The sequence below is a fragment of the Carcharodon carcharias genome, chromosome 18 (assembly GCF_017639515.1).
Source record: "Carcharodon carcharias isolate sCarCar2 chromosome 18, sCarCar2.pri, whole genome shotgun sequence".
NCBI lineage: Eukaryota > Metazoa > Chordata > Chondrichthyes > Lamniformes > Lamnidae > Carcharodon > Carcharodon carcharias.
In genome coordinates, this window is record NC_054484.1 from 59,756,360 (window position 1) to 59,783,407 (window position 27,048).

A 27,048-nucleotide genomic window follows, 5' to 3' on the forward strand; every position below is an offset into this window, starting at 1 on the left:
AGGCAGGCCAGAAGCAACACCAGCCATACCTAAAAATAAGCTACATCAAGGACTAGTTGCATGCCAAACAATGAAAGCAGCAAGTGATAGATAGAGATAAGCGTTCCCACTACCAATGGATCAGATCTAAACTCTGCAGTCCTACCACATCCAGTCGTGAAAGGTGGTGGACAATTAAACAGCTCACTGGGGGAGAAGGCTCCACAAATATCCCCATCTACATAATGTGGGAGCCCAACACATCAGTGCAAAAGACAAGGCTGAACTATTTGCAACAATCTTCAGCCAGAAGTGCTGAGTGGATGATCCATCTCAGCCTCCTCCTGAGGTGCTCAGCATCACAGATGCCAGTCTTCAGCCAATTCGATTCACTCCATGTGATATCAAGAAATGGCTGAAGGCACAGGATAATGCAAAGGCTATGGGCCCTGACAACATTCCAGCAATAATACTGAAGACTTGTGATCCAGGTCTAGCTGTGCCCCTAGCCAAGTTGTCCCAGTACAACTACAATAATGGCATCAACCCAGCAATGAGGAAAATTGCCGAGTTGTATCCTATCCACAAAGTGCAGGACAAATCCAACCTGGCCAATTACCACCCTATCAGCCTACTCCTGATCATCAGTAAAGTAATGGTACAAGCTGCTGCCACTGTGTGTTGGTGGTGGAGGGATTGGATGTTGAAGGTAGTGGATGGGGTACCAATCAAGTGAGCCACTTTGTCCTGAGCAGTGTCAAGCTTCTTGAGTGTTGTTGAAACAGAGGTGAGATGAGATGACTATTCTTGATACCAAGGCAGCATTTGACTGAGTGTGGTATCATGGAGCCTAGCAAAACTGGAGTCAATGGAAATCGGGGAAAACTCTCTACTGGTTGGTGTCATACCTAGCACAAAGGAAGATGGCTGGGTTTGTTGGAGGTCAGCCATCTCAGTCCAGGGGCATTGCTGCAGGAGTTCCTCATGGTAGTATCCTAGGTCCAACCATCTTCAGCTGCTCCATCAATGACCTTCCTTCCATCATAAGATCAAAAGTGGGGATGTTTGATGACGAGTGCACAATGTTCCGCACCATTCGCAACTCCTCAGATGCTGAAGCATTCGATGCCAATATGCAGCAAGGACTGGATGACATTCAGGTTTGGGCTGGTAAGTGCAAGTAACGTTCATGCCACACAAGTACCAGGTAATGACCATCTGCAACAAGAGAGAATCCAATCATTTCCCTTGACAATCAATGGCATGACGATCACTGAGCCCCACCACTATCATCATCCTGAGGGTTACCATTGACCAGAAACTGAACTAGACCAGCTATATCAATACTGTGGCTACAAGAGCAGGTCAGAGGCTGGGAATTCTGCAGACAGTATCTCACCTCCTGATTCCCCAAAGACTGTCCACCATCGATAAAGCACAGGTGAGGAATGTGATGGAATACTCTCCATTTGCCTGGATGTGCGCAGCTTCAACAACACTCAAGAAGTTTGACACCATTCAGGACAAATTGGCTCACTTGATTGGCACCCCATCCACCACCTTCAACATCCAATCCCCCCACCACTGACACAAAGTGACAGCAGTGTGTACCATTTACAAGATGCACTACAGCAACTCTTCTACGCTCATTTGACAGCACCTTCCAAACCCATGACCTCTACTGCCTAGAAGGGCAAAGGCAGCAGATAGATGGGAGCACCACCAGCTGGAAGTTCCCCTCCAAGCCACTCACCATCCTGACTTGGAAATATATCACTGTTCCTTCACTGTCGCTGGGTCAAAATCCTGGAACTCTCTTCCTACCAGCACTGTGGGTGTACCTACACCACATGGACTGCAGCAGTTCAGGAAGGTGGCTCACCAACACTTTCTCAAGGGCAATTAGGGATGGGCAATAAATGCTGGTCTGGCCAGCAACGCCCACATCCCATGAAAGAATAAATAAAAATCACTGCATTCATTGAGGCCAACTAGTTGTTCTCCGGCCGCTAATATGAGGGTGGGATCATTTCCTGCCCCCAACTTAGGCCTATCTCTTACTAATTCTATCAGTTAAGCTTAGGCATGAAGGACCTCGTAATCAGTATGTAATGCTCGGGTCCCTTGTGCATCTACAGTGGTATTTTGTTGTTTCATTGGGGCCATCTGTCCCAGCCCATTTCAATCTGGGGGCTGAGGGGCATGCAGCTGGGGGCATGCAGCTGGGGTCTGCAGCCACTATGCTGGGGTCTATCATCTGCACACCATCCCTTTGACTCATTAAAAATGAAGCCCTCGTTGCTGTACTCAACTGTTGCCTCAACTCCCAAATTTGGGCGTCACACTGCCGATGGCTTAGTTTACTGTGTGATTCATTTTGCAACACATCAAAGGCAGCTTTTACATCTCCTACTATTTCTCTGCTCTCTCTGCCCGCTCAACATTAAGCTTATTCTCCTCTTCCCATTCATTATACTTCTGCTTACATTCTATAAACTGATATTGATATCATTATTTTACACACTCCTGTTCATCCCTTTCACTTTCTGACTTCTCGTGTTCCTTCGTGAGATTCCTCATTAGCCTATTCACACTCACTTCTCTGTCACGAGCCTTCCTCTGGAGTTCAATTTTTCTCTAACTTTAGTTGTCTTTTCTCCTCTTGTCTCTGGACTTGCTTCTTATATGCCAGAGGCATATAGCTTTCATAAATGTGACCTGGCAATAGAACCTCTAACCATTCGCCAGCCTTTTCCACCAGCTCCTCACCTCTGGTTAGAGCCTTCAGTTCGAACTCCTGGCTGGCTCATGCAAATTGTATTTTATCTCTTAAGTTCGGAAACTGAGAATTATGACTGATACAATCTCAGTTAAATCATATAGTTAACCCTCAAAAAATTGAGATGATTGTAAATCACTTAGGAGTTATCATTGACCAAGACCTTCCTTTGTAATATGCCTTTAAGGTATATAAGCATGACATCAATAGAAAACATGTCATGTGATCTAGTCTTAGTTTCACTTTTGCTTTGAGCAGAGCACACACACACACACAGCTTTGATGTCTTCAAGCTTTACATCTCTGTACAACTGTTCTCATGTACCTTGCCTTAATAATTGAACCCACAATGTGTTAACCCAATCCTTTATGAGCGATTGGTGCTTTGTGCCTTATGTAACAAATAAGCCCAAGGACTTACATCATTATAACAACACAACAATTCCTGCTTGGTTCACCGGGACTCTTCTCAGCAATACAGAATCACAGAATTGTTACAGTGCGGGAGGAGACCATACAGCCCATCGTGTCTCCATAAGCTCTCTGAATGAGCAATTCTCTTAGTGCTAGTCTCCTGACTCCACCCCGTAACCCTGCACATTCTTCCTTTTCAGATAACAGTCTAGTTCCTTTAGGAATGCTTTGATTGAACCTGCCTCCACCAACTCTCAGGCAGTGCATTCCAGCCCTTAAATACTCCCTGAACAAAAAGGTTTTTTCTCATATCACTTTGGCTTATTTTGCCAATTATTTTAAATCTGTGCCCTCTCGTTCTTGATCCTTTCACGAGTGGGAACAGTTTCTCCCTATCTACTCTCTCTGGGCCCCTCATAATGTTGAATACTTCAAATCTTGTCTCAGCCTTCTTTCCTCTAAGGAAAACAGTCCTAACTTCTCCAATCTATCTTCATAGACTCTAGAGAAGGAAATCTGTCTTCCTTACCTGGTTTGGCCTACATGTGGCTCCAGACCCACTGCAATGTAGTTGACTCTTAAATGCCCTCTGAACTTGAGCAACTAGGGATGGGTAATAAATGCTGGCTTGGTCAGCAACGCCCACATCCCATGAATGAATTAAAAAAAGATCTCCATCTCTGGAACCATTTGCATGAATCTTTTCTGCATTCTTTCCAATACCTTCACATCCTTCCTAAAGTGTGGTGCGCAGAACTGGTCACAATACTCCAGCTGAGGCCAAACTCATGTCTTAGACGAGTTTAACATAACCTCATTGCTCTTGTACTCCATGCCCTGTTAATAAAGCATAGGATACTGTGTACTTTATTAACTGGTCTCTCAACCTGTATTGCCACTTTCAATGACTTATGAACATATACACTCAGGTCCCTCTGCTCCTGTGTCCCCTTTAGAATTGCACCCTTTATTTTCTATTGTGTCTCCATGTTCTTCCCACCAAAATGAATTACCTCACATTGAACTTCACCTGCCACCTGTCCACCTATTCCACCAACTTGTCAAGTCCCTTTGAAGTTCTCCACTATCTTCCTCACAATTCACAGAGCTTCCAAGTTTTGTATCATCCGCAAACTTTGAAATTGTGCCTTGTACACCAAGGTCTTGCTCATTAATAATTATCAGTAAAAGCAAGGGTCCCAACACTGACCCCTGCAGATTGCGACTATAAACCTTCCATATGTATATAGTTTATGATTAAATTATACAGTTACCCTCAAGTAATTGAGCTGAGATGACCATAGGTCACCGAGGAGTGATATTTGACTGAGATCTTCCTGCTTGATTCACAAGGACTCATCCATCGATTTGTAACTTCTGTCTTCTCTCTTTGATCGCTCATCACCAATATGTATCTTCAGGGATTTACAAACAGAATACAGTTTATGAAAGAGCTCTTGCACAATCCTCTTCTGAATCTGAATTGGTTAGTTGGGTGTGTGATTGGCTGTTGGTTGGTTAGAATATTTCCAAGTTGTCTCCCATCAGTTTAGCCATATAAGGACGTCTTCCTGTCCTGCTATGATTATCTGTGATTACCTGTCTGGTTTTGAGCAGCTTCTGCTGATTTTAACCAGTTTTTTGTGATTAACAATTCCATTCAATTCAAATTATTCTATTCAATTCAGAAGTATCACTGCAATTTACAAGTATTTATGCCTATCTGGTTCCATATAACAAGTACTGCTCTGAACTTCTAGCTAGTCCTTACATACTTACCTTACATACATATTTACCCTTTCCTTACAGGGAACATTGAGACCAGGGAGGACAGGAGTGATGAATGTGCAGCATTGGTGAGGACAGGATAACGGCAACAAACCTTTGGATGAGCTGAAGTTTACAGAGGGTGAAACATAGGAAGTCAGGCAGAAAAATATTGGAATAATTGAGTCTGAATTGGACAATATTTGGGACAGAGGCACACAATATTGTGAAGATGGAAGTAGGGGCCTTTGTGATGGAAAGGATAAAGGGGTAGAAGGTCAGTTGATAGTTGAATAGAATATTGGTTGAACAGGCCATCTGGTTCAGCCTAAGATAGTGGTAGCGATGGAAGCAGTGACAATTTTTATGGAATTTGTGTGGGAGCTGAAGATGATTGTTTTCGTTCTTGCAATGCTTAACTGGAACCATAGTATTTTACAGCACAGAAAGAAACCATTCAAGCATCTTGTCTGTTGGGTATTGCTAGAGTAATCTAAAACTAATCCCATTGCTTTGCATTCCACCATCTCTTATCATCCCTATTTCATTTTCCCTTAAAAGATGCAATTTCTTGTAAACCTCTCTGCTTACTCCCTTATGACAATTTTAACTGAATGGCCCTGCATCACTGAATTCCCAACCAGAGGAAAATGATTTTCCCTGTACACTCCATGATAGCTCTTCAGCATTTTTAAAACCGCTATTAAATCTTCTCGATCTGCCCTCCTATCTATAAGTTCCCATTCTTGGTATCATTCTGGTGCATCTACATCGAATGCTATGTATAGTTTTAATGATCTTTCTATAATGGGGAACCTAAAACTAGATGCAATAATTTAACTGGCTAACCACTGCCTTCTGCAAATATATTTTTTTACCTCATTGTACTTATACAGTGTGACACTATTTAGAAACACGACAAAATGGCATTGCCACTTATACACTCTGTTTGCTGCACCAATTTCCTTACAAAATACCAAATATGCATGCCATTAAACATTTTGCTTTAACACTTTTAGATCTTACTTCCACAAAGAACTTTAATGCCTTTGTACAAAATTTGTCATTAAGCACATTTCCTTTCTTGTGAACACAACGATTTAGGAATCAGCAGTGTCAAATTGTAAACTGTTGATGCACATAATTCAATCAAATATAGCAATACTCAGCTTATTTCCTTGTGATTTCAGAATGCTGTGCTATCATATTTCTTTTAAAAGTTATATGTAGAGGATTCAAAGTAATACTTCATTGCTATTTCATATAAATATATATTCTTTGAGAATGGGACATCATGGCTTAGAGATGAGCTCAGTTTTTTTCAGCTAGTGCAGTGAAGTCTCAGGGATGTGTTTTAGGATAAAAGTGAGAAATATTGTCATAGCCAATGGCTTAATTTTTTTCATCAGGAAATGTTATTATGGGGGTGAATATCCTTAGGAGTTTCTCCCACTCTAGCATGTAAATGGTGTTTTGGATGCACTTCCACCAGAGTAATGGCAGTAGGGCAAGAGAACACCCAAGGAAATTTACCTGCTCTAGTTTTGCAAATAATAATTTATTTAGACTTTGTACCTATTTGTAGATGTTTTTCTTTTACCAGGGTTGATTTTTTGTTAACAAAGATTACTCTTTGCTTGTACCATAGAGTTTTTGAACCACTGCTGCCTTGCTCTGAGAGCTTGAATATTGAATGCGAGAAATTAAAACCATCGGGGTGCAACAAGCTGTCAACCAACTGCCTCTTATATGGCTTACATATTTTCATAAGTTTACTCCAGGATTTATGTAGTAGTGAAGTATTTGACTTTTTTTTTTTGGTTGGTATTAACTTGATTTCAACAAACTTTCTTTGGTTAACAAGTCATTATGATGAAGTTTTCTTCTGGCCTAGGTTGCATCTTGATACGATAATATGGGCTTAACTTCTGTTGAAAATAGTTTTATCAAAAGCCTGGGTGACATGTCATGTATTAGCAGGTCTGACAGTGTGAAATTAATGTTGCTCAGTTATAATAATATGGTTAATTGATTTGAATAAGAAATCTATGAGGGGATGTGCATCAATGGGTGTCAAGAGGGGTGGTAAAGTGTGACTGCAACAATGACTATCATAGTTACCCATGCTTCTCATACAAAATATACCACACTAAACGTTCAGTGAGATATTGGGGCTGTGTCATTGTATCAAAACATATAGAACACAGGTTGCAGAGAAATTGAATGGTAGAGGAATGCAGATTTTTGTCTCGAGTATAAAGCCAACAGCAATACAAAGTTCGTAACTGAAGTTTAGTGATAGCCATGGAGTGACAGGCTAAATAATGAACTCTGATACTAAAACTGAAAGAAGCAATGAAGTCTAAAAACTAAGGGGACACCTGCTGCACCAGTGACCAATAGGGAGACTGGTTTTGCAATGTAAGGTAAAGTTCAGTACAGTAGCAACTACTACAGTAGCAATATACAAAAAAAAACAGTGCAACTTACTAGATTAACACGTAAGGAATTACTCAGAAAACACAACAAAGATATCTTTATCAAACTGTATGGGTTGCTGACAGGAGGAGTCTTCCAGGAAGTGGCTAATTAAGAGGCTGCCTCTGTGTTCACTGTCCAACTAAGAATGGATGGGTTCCCAAAGCAGGAGAGTGGGAAATTGTGAATCACTCCAATGGAGTCTGACTGTGAAACCAACAGAAATGCTGCAGAGGGCCAGACTGATGGAGAGGCCCAATTTCTCAGAGGGGACATAAAGCTAGTGTTAGGCCCTATACATGACAAGGGCCTAACACCAGGTTGGATTGGCCACCCCAGATGTCTAACAAAAGTCCCAACCCAATTTTAGGTAGGATGTTTTTCAGGCACTTTTGGAATTTGGGGTGTCAATTCCTCAAAATGGGTTATGATGATAGGAGTTAGTTAAGCCATTAAAAAAAGAAAGACATATGCTATAAACATTTAAGGTGTTACTTAGTTAATAAAAATATAGTCTACACCGTTAATGTGTAATGTGTATTATATGTACAACTGCTGGATGTGTCTGCGTACGGATGTCAGGTGAGAGCAGAGTCGGATTTAGCTATGGCACCCTCATAATATCGTAGCCTCTGCTGTCAAGTAACACACATCGATAATGAATATTTGGACAACGTACTGCAGAATATATTGACGCTCTGTCTCTACTCACATGAAGAATAGTCATTTGGATATGTTACTGAGAGAACCAAATAGCAATACAGTAGATAATTAATACCTTCAAGAGAAGCAGAAAGTGGAGAGGAGAAAAGGAGAGGCAATTAAATGCAAAAGGTTTCACTAATCCATGAAAATATCTAAGAATTTGATAGTTTTGAACACAAACTGTTAATTTCCCAGCAACAACTCATTAAAGTGAGGCATTACTTTAAATAAGCTTTGTTTTGCAGTTATTTTTTTCCAGGGTTTTAATCATTCATATGCTCACCGCATTTTCAACATTGGCTTTTTTCCAGTCCAAAGCTTTCTTTCAGATAATTGAAGGGGTAAATTTAAAACAGCATAATGTGAATTTTTCCAAATTGCAACTTTTGAACTTCAGTTTGTTGAATACTTAGCATAATAATTGCTGTAACAGTGTTATGTACTTGGAGAAAATGTGATAAGTTGATTTTCATATGATTTACTGAGGAAACATCATTTTGTGTCAGAAAATTCCCTGCAAATTTTGCTGAGTGAATAAAAATGGCAAAGAGGTATTTAAAAAAAGCATGAAAATAGGAAAGGCCAATAAGCTGATTGAATTATTCCTTTTGACAGCTGTTGGATGAATTACATTATCGTGGCAAAATGGAGTTTATTTAATCTCCAGTGGGAGAGTAACAACAGGCAACACTTCCATGAAGTGGGTTCTCTGTGAAAGCATTTCCTAACCCTTGAAAGTAATTAAATAAGAACTTCAAGGCATTCATCGGATATGTTATCTACATTATCAACACCTGGCCAGTTCCATTTCAAAAATGACATTCAAATGATCCCAACAGAGCGGCAACCATAAAGTTTGCTTGCAGAACAAAGGGTTTGTAGCTATTATGCTAATAGCCAATATACATCATCAGTGATGTCATATCACATGTCACTGGTACTCAGTGAGCGATGCTTCTGGAAGGAGCCTTGTGATATCTATCCCTGTAAATATTTGCATATGGTTAATAAATGTTTGGAAGTTCCTGCATGCCTCATTTCCAGTAGTGTCTGATAAACACACCCTGGACCATTTATGATGATACTTCATGGTGGCAGCAGTAAATTTACTGAATAGCAAGGAACCCTGATGAAACTGCTGGTGAAAGCGAAAGTGAAAGCCATCGAAAATAAAGCAGCAAGGGAAAAACTTCGACAAAGAATCGGAGGGGAAAGCGCCAACTGAGTCCCAAGACAGTTGATTAAAGGAGCAGTCAATCATGTAAAAAGTCCCACCTCTACCCGATTTCTTTGACCACATGGAAGGCCCCGACCAAGCAGCACACTGGCAAAACTGACATCGCACATTTAACAGGTATTGCACCACTTCAGTGTTAGCACAGAAGACAGGTAAAGAATAGGTCAGTACACTCCTCTATTCCATCAGCAGCATTGCAGATGATATTTTAGTAAGACAGGGTGTGAATGAGGACAAAGCAAGCAATGAAGAGGTTATTAAAGTCTTTGATTTGTTTTTCAGTCTTTGGAGGAACATTATCTTGACTAGGCTAAGTTTAACAGGTGTGCTCAGGAATCTGGAGAAAGTAATTTTTTAGATTAATGACCTCTATCATTTGGCTGATAGTTGCGAATATGGGGCTCTAAAGGAGGAACACATCCGTGACTGCATCGTGGCGGACATGCTAGGTGAAGCCTTATCTGATTTTCTGCAGTCCTGGAAAGAGCTAACATTATCCAAGGCAGTTCAATTAGTGAGACAGACTGAGCTACCGAAGCAGAAACAAATTTTAATCCAGGGTGATAGAGAAGCTTTGTGGAGAGAAACTCAGTCCAGTTTATGAGCAATAGAGGTACCAGCGCCACCACTAAAAAAACAGACCTAGAATGATATTTGCTGCCATTATCCAGTGCTCCCGTTGTGGTGCAAAAAAAACCCATTGGCGTGAAGAATGTCCTGCCATAAATGCAGAATGTCATTCCTGCAATAGGCAGGCCCATTTTAAAGCAGTATGCTGCAAAATAAAGCCTCCTGCTCCAAAATTTAAAGGGAGACCAATCAGATCAAACAGTATCCAGGAAACTGAAGATGCAGAGGAATGCAAAGTGCCTTTCTAGGGTGGACTTGCAAAATCCTAGGTGACCTTTTTGGAGTGCAGTTAGCATAGCCAATGGCCACAAAACCAATTAGACACAGGGACAGGAGTGTCAATTCTTTCTGATACGGTACAGTGGCTGAAGTCTGAGTTTCTCCAACCATCTACCATTTGGCTCCATGGTCCAAGGGACATTACGCTGAAGGTCCAAGGGCAGATGACTACCACACTTCATTAGAAGGGGAGAGAAATTACAGAAATTATTTGTTCTCCAAAATCAGGAATGCTCATTATTGAACCAGAGAGCCTGCTTAGATTTTCACATGATGGAAGAGTGGAACAGCCAGGATAAACAGGATAAATTCAAGAATTTCTAAAACTATTCACAGATCTGGGGAAGCTCCAAGTGTTGCACCTTATTACTTTAAAGCCAAATGTAATGCCAGTGTGTTTGTTTACCCTTCGAAAGGTTCCACATCCTCTCTTGAAAAAGGTGAGGCAGGAGATTGACTCCATGCTACACAAGGGGTGATATCACTGGTAACACAACCCACTTCTTGGTGCTCAGGCATGGTGCCTGTACCCAAGCTTAATGCTCCCTTCTTTGCATTTGTGTGGACCTCACACATTTGAACTAGGCTGTAGAAAGAGAGATCTACCACATGGCATCTGTTGACAAAAGCTTGGCATAGCTTGTGAGGAGTTCTGCCTTCACTAAACTAGATGCCAACAGTGACATCTGGCAGCTTCCATTAGACGAGGAGTCCAAACTGCTAACAACATTTGTCACGCCCTTCAGCTGGTACTGCTTCAATCGCCTACCATTCAGAATGTCTGAGATCTTTCAACGTTCCATAACTGGCACTTTGGGAGGGCTGGAGGGAGTCATCTGCCATATGGATGATGTTCTCATCCTGGATCCACCTTTGGAGCACAATGCCTGAATGCAAACAGTGTCACAATGCTTCCAGGCCACGGGCCTTACACTTAATCATAAATATAAGTTCTCTAAACCCACCATCAACTTCTTAGGCCATATTGTTCACACATCTGCCACCCAAGCAGATCCCCAGAAAACCACAGCTATCAAGGATTTCCCACCACTCTTCAATGGTTTATGGGCATGGTTAATCAGCTGGGTAAGTTCCTTAAGTTCCTTCCCAATCGTGCACATATCAAAGAACTACTATGGCAGCAGAGAGCATTTGGCAGAATCAAAGACATGCTCATGTCCACAGACACACTGACACATTATGACCCAAATCCACCCACCATAGTTACCGTTGCACATCGTCATTGGCCTAGGGGCTATATTTTTCCAAATTCAGTGAGATGGCTCTTGCAGATTGGAGTATTAAGCCTCCAGAGGACTGATAGAAACAGAGCAATGGTATGCTGTCATTGGAAAGAAGGTCCTGGCAGTCACATGAGCTTGTGAAAAGTTTTCAGATTATGCCCTGGGATCAACTTCACTATCCAGATCGATCATGAGCCATTAGTCACCCTGCTTAACACCACAGAATTAGCGAAGATGCCATCCTGAATGCAAAGATCTCAAATATAGCTCATGAGGTTTGACTCCAGTACAGAATACATCCAATGTAAACACCAAGCCAAAGCTGATGTTTTGTTCTGCATTCCTGTGGGGAAGCCTGTGCCAAACAATGTTACTTTACATCTCCTTGCCTGTCAAGTTTCCCCTGATGACCACACAGAAACTAGAAGAAATTCAAGCAAGTCAGAAAGCTTATACCGAGTGTGCTCAGATATGGCAGTACTGTGTTACTGGATGGCCTGCATATGTTCCTAGCATTTCTATTCTGAAGCAATACTTTGAACAATGCCGTCACCTTAGTTTTATGGATGACTTGTTAGTCTATTATGAATGAATTGTCATGCTCAGAATCCTCAGGCTAGACATTCTTCAACAGTTACAATTGGGACATCTGGATATCACCAAGTGCAGGGCTCGGACTTGGAATTCAGTCTGGTGGCCAGGTATCTCCAAAGCTGTTGAAGACATGGGTCAGAATATTTGGGTCAGCAAGTGGGGCTGAGGCACGCTCACCGATGCGTAAAATGACGTGTGGTGATGTCGGACGTGTGTCCTGACATCAGCGGGCGCCATTCAGATTTTCAGTTTGGACGGGCACGCACCCGAGTCGGCTGCATGCCCACTGAACAGTCAAAGGCCATTTAAGGCCATTTAACTATCAATTGAAACACTTAATGGAGCTGCCCGTCCAACCTTAATGTTGGCAGGCAGGCAAAGAGCCCGGGCGGCCTTTGCATTTATCATGGAACCTCATCCATGGGCGGGATGAGGTTTCATGAAGGCATTTAAAGTTTTATGAAAAATTTTAATAACATTCATAGGCATGTCCCAGCTCATGTGACACTTTCACACGAGGGGACATGTCTTAATTTTTTTTCTTTTCCTTTATTAAAATTTTCAGAACTTCAACTAATCTCCCTGAGGCAACTCTTTGCTTCAGGGAGGTTTCTACGCTCTTTCACGTGCATGTGCTTCCAGGCACGTGTAATACTGGGCAGGCCCACCCACATACAATGGCAGCGCCCAGCCGATCGCAGATGGCAACCGGCTGCGCACCCACCCGCCCATGCCCGCTACCGCCCAAACCCCCCGACGGGAAGGATATTCTCCCCATGATTTCCAATTATACTTCTTGTGCCATTCATACATAGACAAGACCGCAAGGAACCGCAAGGCGTCCTCCTTCCCACCCTGACTATGGGAGGACCTCGGGATGGATCTTTTCCTTTCAAGAACAAAACATTTCTTTTCATCGTGGATTATTACTTTCAGTGTATCAAGGTCAAAATGATATACAGGCCCACTGTAGCGGCAATTATTGTCATGCTCAAGGAAATTTTTGCCACGCATGTGTGAGAGATTACGCACTCAGCTCCCTCGTCTTCCACATGCCCTTTCACCATGTCTCAAGGTGACAGAGATAGTAAAGGTGTGGGAAAAAGAGGACCTCTACCATATGCACAGACCATGGCATATAACCATCACCGCAAAACCAGATTTACCAGGACACTTGTAAGGGCAGTCTGTCTGGGTCTGAGACCAGAACTGGCCTGGCCAAGTTTTGAATTAGTCCATTCACCCACACTTCTATCTTGTGCACACTGACCACAGTGTCCTCAGGCAGAACTGATCTGCGCTAGCGTCCACCAGCAGACGGCCTATGCAGGACTGGATTGATTACCTGGGTGACTGAGAAGACAACCTGACCAACTTACTAGATGGTTCGTACACCCCTCCACAAGAAGACTGTGACCCTAGCCCACACGATATGGCAGATTAGTCAAACACTTGTTTTTCTCAAACCTTTCCCGATGAGTCAAGGATGGTGACAGTGACTTGGAAAGGGTGGGGGAGGGGGAAAGTAGGATGTGTAGAATGAAAGACTTGGAGAGAGATGTAAAAGGGTTCTTTGCCATTATGCTAATAGCTAATATACATCATCAGTGATGTCAGATCACGTGTCACTGGAACTGAGAGAGAGATGCTTCTGGAAGGAACGTCCTGCTTAGCTATCCCAGTAATAGTTGTATATAGTTAATAAATGTTTGGAAGTTCCTGGATGCCTAAAATTAGGCTTTGTACCACCAGTTTTCTAGGCGCTATGGCCTCCTAATACTTAAAAATGGGATCCAAGTTATGCATGCATATTTCCAAGGAAATTGTGCAGGATGCCATCTTGGTAAAAAAGAGTTTGCACCTGCACCGACTGATCACAGGCAGCATGCAGAGCAGGAAGATTATGACAACACTATGCAACAGTGATTCAACACCAGTGCTGATATTTTTAAATGCCACACTCCAGCCAATGCACTGCACAGCTGAACACAATCTTACATGGAATAAAGGATACTGGTACTAGTTAAAGGAATCATGAACTACTTACAGGTTAGCCAGTGGATTATTTCTTCTGGCTGCTGATGCAATTGTACATACATTTGCAGTTTTCCTTTAATCTCCTAAAGTTTCGGTAGTTTGCAGGGAGTGATTTGGCTGGTACCGAGTTAATTATTGTTCATGTAAGAGTTTGTGCTGAAGCAAGTTACATACTGTCATGGGTGACCTGGCAGGCCTTCCTCTTGGAGTTGAATATGACTTGCAGAATGAATAGAGGTCACATAGAGCAAGACATGCTACTAAAAGAGTGGGGAGGAGGAAGGGAGAAAGGCTCTCAATAGAGGCCATACCCCTGAGAGATTTTAAGGGTCAATTCTCTTACCTCAACCTCAGCAATAATCAATGTTTGAGATGCCTTCACTGATGAGTTTATGACTGAAATCTGAAATCTACTGCAGCCACAATGGTAGCTTTGTAGTATGCCAAGAACTGCCTTGTTTGTAGCTGTCAAGATGATCTTGGCGCAAAATTTATATGTGCCTGGTTTTTTCCAGGCTGCTGCTGAAGATATGAGCAACATCTCAAATTTTACATTGCTCTGCTGAATTAGGGTGGCTCTCAATACAGAGAGACAGCGTCATTCATTCCCTCTTGCTAGATAAACATGAGATTACTGACAATGACCTCTGTCTCTACTTTTTCCCACTGCCTCCTGAACATGTGTCTGGGGGCCTGCCCCCACTGTGGATATAGGATGTCTTTCCTTCTTTCCACTTCTTCTACCAAGACTTCCGATGTAATATCTAAAAACCTTGGTGCATGGTCTTTCAGATGTTCAGCTACTGCTCAAAGAATCACAGTACAGGCTTAGTTTTCAAATGAACCCTACCCTACCACTGAAGCCACAGTGTAGCATCTCTTTAAGAGTTGCAGTCTACCTTTAAGCAGCTGCTATTGAGCCACCTACTGATGCATGCAGCTAATGCACAGTAAGAGTAGTGCTAGCTGCATGCAGCAATCATGTAAAGCAGCAGGCAATATTAATTTAGACATGCTACTTGCAATGCAATGAAAGGACACGGGTTAATCATGAAACAAGATCAACACGCTTGTTTTTGGGGTTAGATAATTTCACCCCAAAGGCTTTAAATTATTTATTTCCTCTTAACATCTCATTAACCTCAAAGAGCGAGCATAAAAATGCACTGAACATCAGGGAGTAACAAATATGCTTATGTCAGCACATTTCTGTTTTTTTTTATTCTGCACTCAAATACATCTCATTTCAAAAGATACATGGACAAATGTGACTGATTCCCTGAAACATTATCCTCACAACTGTCAACTGTTCACAAATCCCTGTCAGAGTTTAAATCTATGAATGCTTCATATTGAGGACATTAAAAACCTTAAAGAACATCTGCTACCACTTACACCAACTTTAAACTGCTGCTTCTCAAGCTGTGTGGGCCTAATTAACTAAGGAATAAACAAGCATTTTGCATGCAGCTTGATGGTCATCCACACAGTTGCCAATGAGTTGCATTTTTCTAGTTTGATCTATTCATAGTCATCAGAATAAAAAAACACTTCCTGATTCCACATTAATCATCTGCATAATAATCAATTAAACATTTTAGCAATCGATTGTGACATTGATACCATATTAGGATACACATTGGGCTTATATTTCGGTTATAAATATGCATTGAGGGAAATAAAGCTGTGTCATTGTTTAATTTCTACTCATTCAAGGCTAATCTCTCGTAATAAAAAATATGATACTGTTTAGTTTTGTCTCCAGATTTATTTCAGTTTTAAGTGGTTAAAAGCTAATGCAAATCTTTGCAGAATGGTAAGATGGAAGTGCCTAGTGAAATGCATGCTCAAACTGTCCAGAAGATGGATCAGGGCTATCTTAACAGTTGGGTCTCATCTAAATATAGAGGTTGAGCTACCTACCCCTAAAATCAGTTCCCTGATGGAGCTTCCCAGGTTTGGTTGATTTCTCAGTCCAGAAGCCACATGTCTTGTCAACAGTAAGATAGCTCACTAGCGGAGGAGGCAGGGGAGAGGGTATGAGGGAGTGTTTTGAAGAACAGCAGAAGCAATGCTCAAAGTAATTTTGTGTGATATGCTGGACTACTCCTGTTCTTCCTGGCCCTACAAAATACATTTTTATATATCCTGCTGGGTTCTGCAGTACAATTCAAGTAGCCAGGCGGTGAAGGATAGAACTGGAACCGAAAGCTAAATTTTCCCAGCCTCATAGTGGAGGGCTTGCAAGTGGGACAGCCAGGAAGATAGGAAGGAGTCAGATCATGATGACTCCCCATGCATTCCCACCAATGTTAAACATTCCCAGAGAAGCAGATCAGCTGCCTGTTTCACAGAGGCCGGCAGCCAATTTGTATTGTTAAGGCTCAGTTAAGGGGATTTTGCACCTTGCTGGCATTTTGCTGGTGGAGGAGTGCACCCCCCCACCCCTCACCCCTAACCATGTGGAGGCAGCCACCTGCTTGAGTTTTAATTGTACATTAATTATATGTTTCTTTATGTTCAAGTGGTGGGCATTAACTGGAGATTCACCTGTGCTCATATGCATAGGAGCTAGTTAAAAATTGGTTATTAGGATGGAGGTGCAAAATATGCTTTATGTGTCTCTGTAAATAAAATCTTGTAAGCATATAAAGAGTAGGGGCTGGATTCTGCCACGGGTTTCAGGACCTCAACATTGTTTAATTATTCACTGTTCTAGGTGCAGATTTGTGGGTGTGCAGAGAACACATAGATGGTGGGGGCAGTAAATTGCACACAGGTGAAATTTAATGGAATGCTGACAATTAAAGGTAGCTTCAGAATAGATGTACAATCAATCTTCCAGCTTTTGGAAAGACTCAAAGGCATCTAAACCCATTGTAAACTCTCGGCAAGGAGGGGGAGGGCATAGATTTAACTGGCAAATCTGCAGGAAAAGGGCATGTAGATAGAAGCCTGCAGACAAGTGACTTAGCAGCTCAGCACCCAGCCACCCTTTTGATAACTGTTGAAGTGGTGGTAGTTCCTCATGTAAACAGGCTGGCATGATTTTCCACTTCATTATATCATTCATTTACGTCATCACTGCAGCATTTTTGAAGAAAGGTGAAGGCAAGTTTCAAGCCACACTAAGTGGTATTGCCATTAGTTGTGCCAGCCCTAACTTACATCCCAGTAGCAGGTATCTTTAAAATAAGATGGCACAACTTGGCACTTTGCTCCTGCTGATTTGTACCATCTGAAGACAGTGGTCCCTACAAGTTTGATTTAACAATAACTGCAATTATGGTTGGTTATCAACTAGCTGGTGATCTTCTCTCAGTTGAGACTTTTTAAATATTTAAATGTAATTTAGTTAGGCCTTTGTTTCATTTTGGGGTACATGAATCACAGGAAGTTAACAGGCAGGTACAGTAAGCAATTAAGAAAGCAAATGGCATGTTCACTTTTGTTGTAAGAGCAAATGAGTCTTAGTAAAATTATACAGGGCAGTGAATTATACAGGGGCCTTGAGCACTATGTGCAGTTTTAGTCTCCTGACCTAAGAAAGGACACACTTGTCCTAAAATAAGTGCAATAAAGGTTCACTAGACTTGTTCTTGGAAAGAAGGGCTTTTCCTAAGAGGAGAGATTGAGTAGACTAGGCCTATGTTCCCTGGAATTTAGAAGAATGAGAGTTGATCTAATTGATCATATAAAATCCTTAAGGGACTTGACAGGTTGGTGCTGAGAAAATGTTTCTCCTAGCTGGGGAATCTAGAACATGGGATCACAATCTCAGAATAAAAGGTTATTTTCTTAGCACTGAGATTAAGAGAAATTTCTTCACTCTGTCCAAGAGAGCTGTGGATATTCAGTTGTTGGGTATATTCAATAAACCAATAAATTTTTTGAGTTCTGGTGGAATTAAGGGATTATGGGGATAGTGCAGGAAGATGGAACTAAGGTAGAAAGTCAGCCATGATCTTATTGAATGGCAGAGCAGGCTCGAAGGGCCAAATAGCCCACCCCTGCATCAATTTCTTATGTTCTTATATTCCAATGCTACTTCATTAATTAAGCATTTGTGACTTTGTCCTTGCTCCAGTTATTAACCCCTGTTCAGAAGACAGCTTTAAAACTGACCAGGAGGTCCTTTAATGCCTATTAGTACAGGATATCAACCACCCACCTCCACCACCCCACACCACCAACTTTCCATCTTTGTATTAGCACAAAGACTGCTAGAAATACATGTGACTGAGGTAATCTTGATCCGTGATAAGATGAAGGTCAGCTCATTGCACGCTAAGCAGTGGCTGAAGAGCATCAATCTCATTAGCTTTACAGAGGGACATTATAAGACCAGGATTGTTATTGATAAAGTGTTGTTGAGACAATATATAGAATGTAATGTTCTGTGAACATCAAACCTGCAAAAAGATACAGAGGTAACAGAAAGATTTTAGAAAAGGACAAGAAAAATTATTTCTCAGTACAGGTAGTAGAACTTGCAACTGCATGCTAGAAACTTGTGGGTTCAAGCCCTGCACCAGAGACTTGAGAACATAATCTAGGCTCTCACTTCAGTGCAGTATTGATAGAGTACTGCACTGCTTGAAGTTTCATCTTTCAGATGAGACATTAAACTGATGTCCTGTCTACCCTCTTGTGTACATTTCAGAGATCACAAGGCAATATTTGAAGAAGAGAAGTGGAATTCTCCGGGTATGTATCCTGGTTAACATTCATTCCTCAATCAAAATTGCGAAAACAAATCAACTGAATCAATAATGTGAATATAAAGAGATGGTTTGTGATCATTTCTAGCAGAGGAACCCAAAGACATGGTGCTAAAAAAGCTACAACTTAAATTTAAGAAATAACTTCTTAAGCATTGCTGTGCAAACTGCCACATACCACAGTAAATATAATTGCAAGGAATTAGACAACTGAATAAGTCAGGAGAAAAGGGATATATAGGCTTGGTAGGAAATAGATCAGTTTCTAAAAATAGGCTCTAGATATACAGCAAACTGGAGGGACTGATATTTTTTTTCTAATGCTTGTATTATTAAGATACAATGAAATGCATTTTTTAGTTCTGATATATTTTTCACTGCCAGCAACTGAAATCAAGGATTTAAATCAGTAGTCTCCAGAACAAGTAGAGAACGCAGAACAAATGATATCTTGAAATTATTCACTTTCGTGGGCAAGACCTCCCATTTGTTTTGATATTTTGATTTGTTTTACAATAATCTGAAGAGTGACAATTACAATAAATATTAAAATCCTCTGCCTCATGTAATCATTTGTGCTGGCATTTCCTAACCGGTGCTAATGAACAATTGTTTTCAATATCTCATTGAGATTGTTTTTGGGAACAAAAATAACTTCAAAGATTTTGGTCTCAATTTTAATTCCCTACTCTCCATCACCACCCTGGTGTGGAAACCAGATAGGAGGTACAGTTATCCTGTCCTTTCCCTTCCTGATTTAGCTGACTATAGTTCTGGAAGACAGCAAGGACTTAGTCCCCAAGTCATGGAATCCTATTTATTTTTTATTCATTCATGGGATGTGGGTGTTGCTGGCTAGTCCAGCATTTATTGCCCATCCCTAATTGCCTTTGAGAAGGTGGGGGTGAGCTGCCTTCTTGAACCGTTGCAGTCCTTATGGTATAGACACACCCACAGTGCTGATAGGGAGGGAGTTCCAGATTTTGACCCAGTGAAGGAACATTGACAGTGACTGAACAGCGATATATTTCCAAGTCAGGATGGTGAGTGAACTGGAGGGGAACTTCCAAATAGTGGTGTTCCCATGTATCTGCTGCCCTTGTCCTTCTAGATGCTAGTGGTTGTGAGTTTGAAAGGTGCTGTCTAAGGGGCATTGGCGAATTCCTGCAGTGCTTCTTGTAGATGGTACACACTGCTGCCACTGTGCATTGGTGGTGGAGGGAGTGGATGTTTGTGGATGTGGTGCCAATCAAGCAGGCTGCTTTGTCCTGGATGGTGTCAAGATTCTTGAGTGTTGTTGGAGCTGCACTCATCCAGGCAAATGGAAAGTATTCCACCACACTCCTGACTTGTGCCTTGTAGATGGTGGACAGGCTTTAGGAAGTCAAGAGGTGAGTTACTCACCTCAGGATTCCTAGCATCAAACCTGCTCTTGTAGCCACAGTATTTATATGGCTAGTCCAGTTCAGTTTCTGGTCAATGGTATCCCTCAGGATGTTGACAATGGGGGATTTAGTGATGGTAATGCCCTTGAATGTCATATTTATGTAAGTGTGTTGAGTCTGAGGACTCAGCACTAACCTGAGACCTGGGTGGGGGAAACATTAGTAACTCTCCCACCAGGAGCAAAATCTGTCCAGGCCAGAAGAAGCCAGAAAGGTAAGTTTTAGTATTTTATTTCCCCCTGTGCTTGAATGCCAGAAGGAGCAGTACCTAGGATTCCTTAGGATTACTTAGGATATACAGCACAGAAGTAGTCTATTTATCCCAACCAGCCCATGACAATGTTTCTGCTCCACTCCAGTCTCTTTCTATCCTTTCATAACCAAATCTACCATTGAAATAACCTATTTCCTTCTCCCTCAAATGCTTGTCTAGTTTCCCTGTATACTATTCATTTCAACTGTTCTCTGTGATAACGAGTTCTACCCTCTAATCACTTGGTGACCATCTAAAATGACAGCCTCGAATTCTGTTCTTCCCCATAAGAAGAAATGTTGTATCTGTATCTGCTCCTCCAAACATCTAAATTAACCTTGGGCCACTTTTGATTCAGCTTCCCTCCTATCCTAATAGGAGTTTCCGTGTCAGAAATGTAACTGACTGCTGGCAGCCATTAGAAACCATAGAAACAATAGAAAAGTTACAGCACAGAAGGAGGCCATTCAGCCCATCCTGTCCATGTCAGCCCGAGGACACCCAGGTGCCCTTTCTAATCCTACTTTCCTGCACCCGGCCCATAGCCCTGCAGCTTACAGCACTTTAAGTGCAAATCCAGGTACTTTATAAAAGAGTTTAAAGTTTCTGCCTCTACCACCAACTTGGGCAGGCAATTCCAGACACCCATTACCCTCTGCGTAAAAAAGTTCTTCCTCATGTCCTCCCTACACCTTCTGCCACTTATCGTGGAACCAGTCCCCTGGTTCTTGAATTCTCCATCAAGGGAAACAATTTTATCCTGTTCACTCTATCTATTCCCCTCATAATTTTGTACAGCTCAATCAAGTCACCTCTCAGCCTTCTTTATCCTAAGGAAAATAACCCCAACCTATCCAATCTCTCCTCGTAGCTACACTTTTCTAACCCTGGCAACATTCTTGTAAACCACCTCTGCACTCTTTCCAGAGCTATTACGTCCTTCCTGTAATGTGGTGACCAGAACTGCACACAATACTCCAGTTGTGACCTCACCAGTGTTTTATACAATTCCAACATTATATCCTTACTTTTATATTCTATAACTCTGCCAATGAAGGAGAGCATTCCATATGCCTTCTTTACAACCTTGTCTACTTGAACTGCTGCCTTCATGGACCTGTGTACTTGTACGCCAAGATCTCTCACTTCATCTATCCCTCTTAGTATATTCCCATTTATTGTGTAATCCCTGTAACTGTTTGACCTCCCTAAATGTATGACCTCACACTTCTCTATGTTAAAATCCATCTGCCACTTTACCACCCACTCCACCAACCCATCTATATTGTTTTTGGAGATTATGGCTATCCTCTACACTATCCACTACTCGGCCAATCTTTGTGTCACCTGCAAATTTCCCAATCATGACCCCCACATTCCCATGGGCCATTCCATCAGCCAGACAGTGGCTCCTGATATGATATGGAAATGAGACCTGGGAGCGAATAGTTTGCATGCAAACCTATCTCTGGCTTCAGCCCCTGCATGTACTGAGCCCACTCTGAGTTAAAGTTGAAGCCTAGTTATCTCATTGAAGTGGCCATTCTTCATTTATGAAACTAGGCAGTGTGTATTGATTAAATTAATGCGAGACATCACAGCCAAGCCCACTATTATCCTTATGTCACATTTATTCATTTTCCTTGCTCTATGATCAAGGAGAGTTCATTGCCAGTATTGTCCCAGGAAGTTGGTTCAGGACTTCATGCTAGGGATCCTTCAGAGTGAGAGGTCTAAGTGGACCTGGAAACAAGACAAAGGGAACCATTAAAATAAATCGGATTGATCTCCACTGGATCTTAGAGCCTCGAGGTTTTATAGCTGTGACACCACAACACCAGCAGGAGATCTTGAGGTCAGCATTCTCTCTGTCAGACATGGAGCTGTTGTCCAGATTCCAAGCCCAAGGCCCATCCATAAGGTGGGTACTGTACCAATGCAATCAGATCCAGCTAATAAAATCAAAATAGGAGACACTGTGGTTTGGATGGACAGAGCAAACTATGATGCGCACTGCCTGTGGCAAGGTCTGTGGGATGAATATTGGCGTCAAATTATTCTGTTGCTGAGTAATTTGAAGGTGATTCAGATATTGCATCAACAATTCTATACTTGAATGGTATGAACAATTAGCTTGGTGTTTCTTATCTTTCCTCCTCAAGCACAGAATATGGAAATGCTATAGGATATGACAGTGTACAGGAGTGAAAAAAAAACACCAAACCTACAAACAAAGACAGCTTTCTCCCTTTTGCAATTGCAACATTTAACCCACCCACAGATCTTTTGATGACTGAAGGGAATTTGGATTTTGTCTCACTTGCCAGAAATGAGAGACTAAGTTTTTCTTTATCGGTTCAGTTGACAAATGAGATTTGTTGAACTGGGAGGATCTGCTATTCATACACACATATTTTTAATTAACTACCAAGTGACATTACAATGCAGCTATAATTACTCACAAGCACACAGATGCAAGGAAGGTTGTGACAGACCTGCCTTTAAGGGAGCTATCTTTGGTCCACTGGACCAACTGCTGGTAATATAGACTTGAATAATTGCAGACTTACTGGGGCTGACACTTTGGTTTTACAAATGCAGGGTTCTGCTGAAGCTAGGCAGGTTTTACATTCCACTGTCAGACCAAGTTCATCTTTTATGAGACAGTACATTTATTGACATGATATCTAATGCTTCTTTGGAACTTTTTAAATGTCAGCTCTTCACACCCACACCTTTAATATTCCATACTGTTGCCACAAATACTTGAAAAAAATCAGTCTTCTGGTTCCAAAGTATCGTTAATCAACTAGTCAGTATCTTGTACAGAACCTGTTTTGCTGCTCATTAAAAGTGAGGGATGGCAGTAGTGGAGAATAGTGTGTTCCAGCAACACTACCAAACAATTCTAGGTCAGACATACTTTGGGGCAGGATATGTTGAACTCCCATGGCAATAACACATAAGGTGATATTTCTAGTTGCCATAATTTCAACACTGGATCAGACATTTGGCTGGCATATTTTCATTATGGAGGCCTGTCCATTTGAATATATCTTGAAAGAAACACACATTAAGCTATTTGGGATCATAAATACCCATTCAATGCCCATGAATGATATGTTAAGTTCTCAAAGGAAATCTTCATAAATTTTAGCTAAGCAATCCATATTCTATTGGTATATAGTACATAGTGCATTATGAGTGCTCATGTGCTTTATTTAGCAGTCAGAGTTATAACATCCTGCAATTATTACAAATAATCTAAAACTAAAGTTAGAAATAAAACCAAACCTAATTATAGTACAATGCTTTGCTTGTATACTAGGCCCCTGTTTCATTGTATGAGGCCAAGTTACTTTAAAATGTGAATAAGACTGATAAAATACACATATTTTCTGATTATAGGTAAGGTCACTGCAGACCTTAACTAAATCTTCTGTATTTTAGTTATTTTAGCTATTTTGATGAGTTTTAGTGGGTGAAAGTGGTTTGCATGAGTTGCATGGAAAGGGCTCATGGCAAGTAAAGTCAATTTGGGGAAATCAGTCGTGTAAAATGAGCTGCCGATTTGCTGTGAACCCTATTTACTTTAGCACAGTTGGCACATGCAATTTCACCACTTATTTTTTTCCTAAATAATTTAATTCAAATAAGTGAAGTGAATCTAATTCACAGAATTAATTAATTGGCTGTCGTTAACAGTGTAATGATTACACCACCCAAAGTTTATGAAATTTATATTTGTTTTTTTACATGGTGAGCCAGGTCAATTTTGTAAGCATTGTAATTTAGGAAGGATTAACATAACTCCTTAATAGGTTGTTAGGTCATTTGTAATTAGCTTAACAATTATACTTTCCACATTTCACTGAGGTTGCACTTGCAGGCCTTGAGATGTGGGTGAAAAATTTATGGCCCAACTGACATATCTAGTGTATTGATATAACATCCTCCAGATTCTTACAGATTCTGTTTTTGGTCAGTTATTAATAGGAATGTAAAATTATACTAATTCAAAACAAGAGTTGTATTTTTTTCTGCTACAGTAGCAAAATAAAAGTGCATCAAACATTAAATAAATTATGAGAGAGCTAAATTTGAAACTTCTTGAAAGGGGGTGATTGGGTTGCAATATGGGATTAAATCACGCCGATCGCTTCTAGTGCAGGCAGAATGCCAATTTCATGCCACCTATTAATTAAAATGACTGCAGCAAACAGGATGGGCTAACCACAGTGTTGAGTGGTTGCAGACCCCAGCAGGAGCCCAGAAATTATAAGAGGTGAACCAATTAAAGCTAACCTACACTACTTAAAGCCAGTCTTTACTACTTAAAGGGAAGGTGAATTCTGGCTAGAGCAGCTGCTGGAAGTAATTTTACAACCAAATCTGACCTGGGAAAGATAGAAGAATGACATAACATGTGAGGGCACATGCTCCAAGAATTTACACCTCTGCACAGGAGACTTTGGTGGAGAAGGAGAAAAGGAGATGTCTAGTGACTATAGAGGGGCTGGATGATCCTCCAAACACATGCTCAAAAGGCAGTGGGAACATATAGACATAGAGGTTAATGGCAGGAGTCAAGCCCCAAAGACTTGGATGCAGTAGCGCTATATATTCAATGACCACACACACACACACACACACACACACACACACACACAAACACACACATGGTCATGGTCAGTGAATGTATCTTCAAATGTGATATTCCATTCTTGGGATTTGGGTGTTGCCAGCAAGACCAGCATTTTTATTGCCCTTCTTTGAATATCCTTGAAAAGGTGATGGTGAGCCACTTTCTTGAACCGTTACAGGTTCTTGAATCCAATAGTTGCCTGTACTGCCCATCATACTTGGGATCAGCGAAATTTGCACAAACTGGCCAGATTGTATATTTACTCATTGATTTGTAAAGTGGAACCATACTGTTATGATCTCTGTAGAGAGTGAAAATGTTTAAAATAAAATTCAAACTTCCAGCAAACAGCTGAAAGAATGACACGTCAGGATTTCATGACTTAAAAGTTAAAAACGCTACCGACTAAACATTATTTTCCTTTTGTAGGCAAGGTATATTTTAAACTAAGGAGAGAAATATCCCCCTTTTATATTATCAATCATCTCAATTTCATGGAACTTGCAGTCCTTATAGAAAACAGTCCATAATTGCTCCCAGCTTCCAATAGTTTCCCATATCCCCGATTCAACGAATAGTAACTGTGAGTAACCATCTCCAGGCTCAGTTTTTGGAGAGTTTCTTAAATCCTTCACCATCAGTAAAGCCTGTTCTGATGACTCTTCTTCTCCCTGGCTGTACCTGAGCAAATCTCCCAGAGTGCCCTTAACTGCCCTTGACATCAAGGCCGAGTATGGCATCAAGGATCCCTAGCAAAACTGGAGTCAATGGGAATCAGCTGAAGATGGTTGGGCCTAGGACACTACCGTGAGGAGCTCCTGCAGTGATGTCCTGGAGCTGAGATGACAGACCTCCAACAACCATAACCATTTTCCTTTGTGCTAGGTATGACTCCAACTGGTTGGAGTCATACCTAGCACAAAGGAAAATGGTTATGGTTGTTGGAGGTCTGTCATCTCAGCTCCAGGACATCACTGCAGGAGCTCCTCACGGTAGTGTCCTAGGCCCAACCATCTTCTGGTTGGAGTCATACCTAGCACAAAGGAAAATGGTTATGGTTGTTGGAGGTCTGTCATCTCAGCTCCAGGACATCACTGCAGGAGCTCCTCACGGTAGTGTCCTAGGCCCAACCATCTTCAGCTGCTTCATCAATGACCTTCCTTCCATCATAAGGTCAGGAGTGGGGATGTTCGCTGATGATTGTACAATGTTCAGCACCATTTGGGACTCCTCAGATACTAAAGCAATCCATGTCCAAATGCAGCAAGACCTGAACAATCCAGGCTTGGGCTGAGAAATGGCAAGTAGCATTGTTGCCACACAAATGTCAGGCAATGACCATCTCCAACAAGAGAGAATCCAACCATCGCCCCTTGAGGTTCAATGGCATTACCATCACTGAATCCCTCACTATCGTCATCCTGGGAGTTACCATTGTTCAGAAACTGAACTGGACTGGCCATATAAATACTGTGGCTACAAGAGCAGGTCAGAGGCAAGAATCGTGAGACAAGTAACCCACCTCCTGACTCCCCAAAGCCTGTCCACCATCTACAAGGCACAAGTCAGGAGTGTAATAGAATGCTCCCCACTTGCCTGGATGAGTGAAGCTCCCACAACACTCAAGAAGCTTGACACCGTCCAGGACAACACAGCACACTAGATTGGCACCACATCCGCAAATATTCACTCCCTCCTCCACCGATGCACAGTGGCAGCAATGTGTGCCATCTACAAGATGCACTGCAGGGGTTCACCAAGGCTCCTTCAACAGCGCCTTCCAAATCCACGACCACAACCATCCAGAAGGACAAGGGCAGCAGATAGATGGTATCACCACC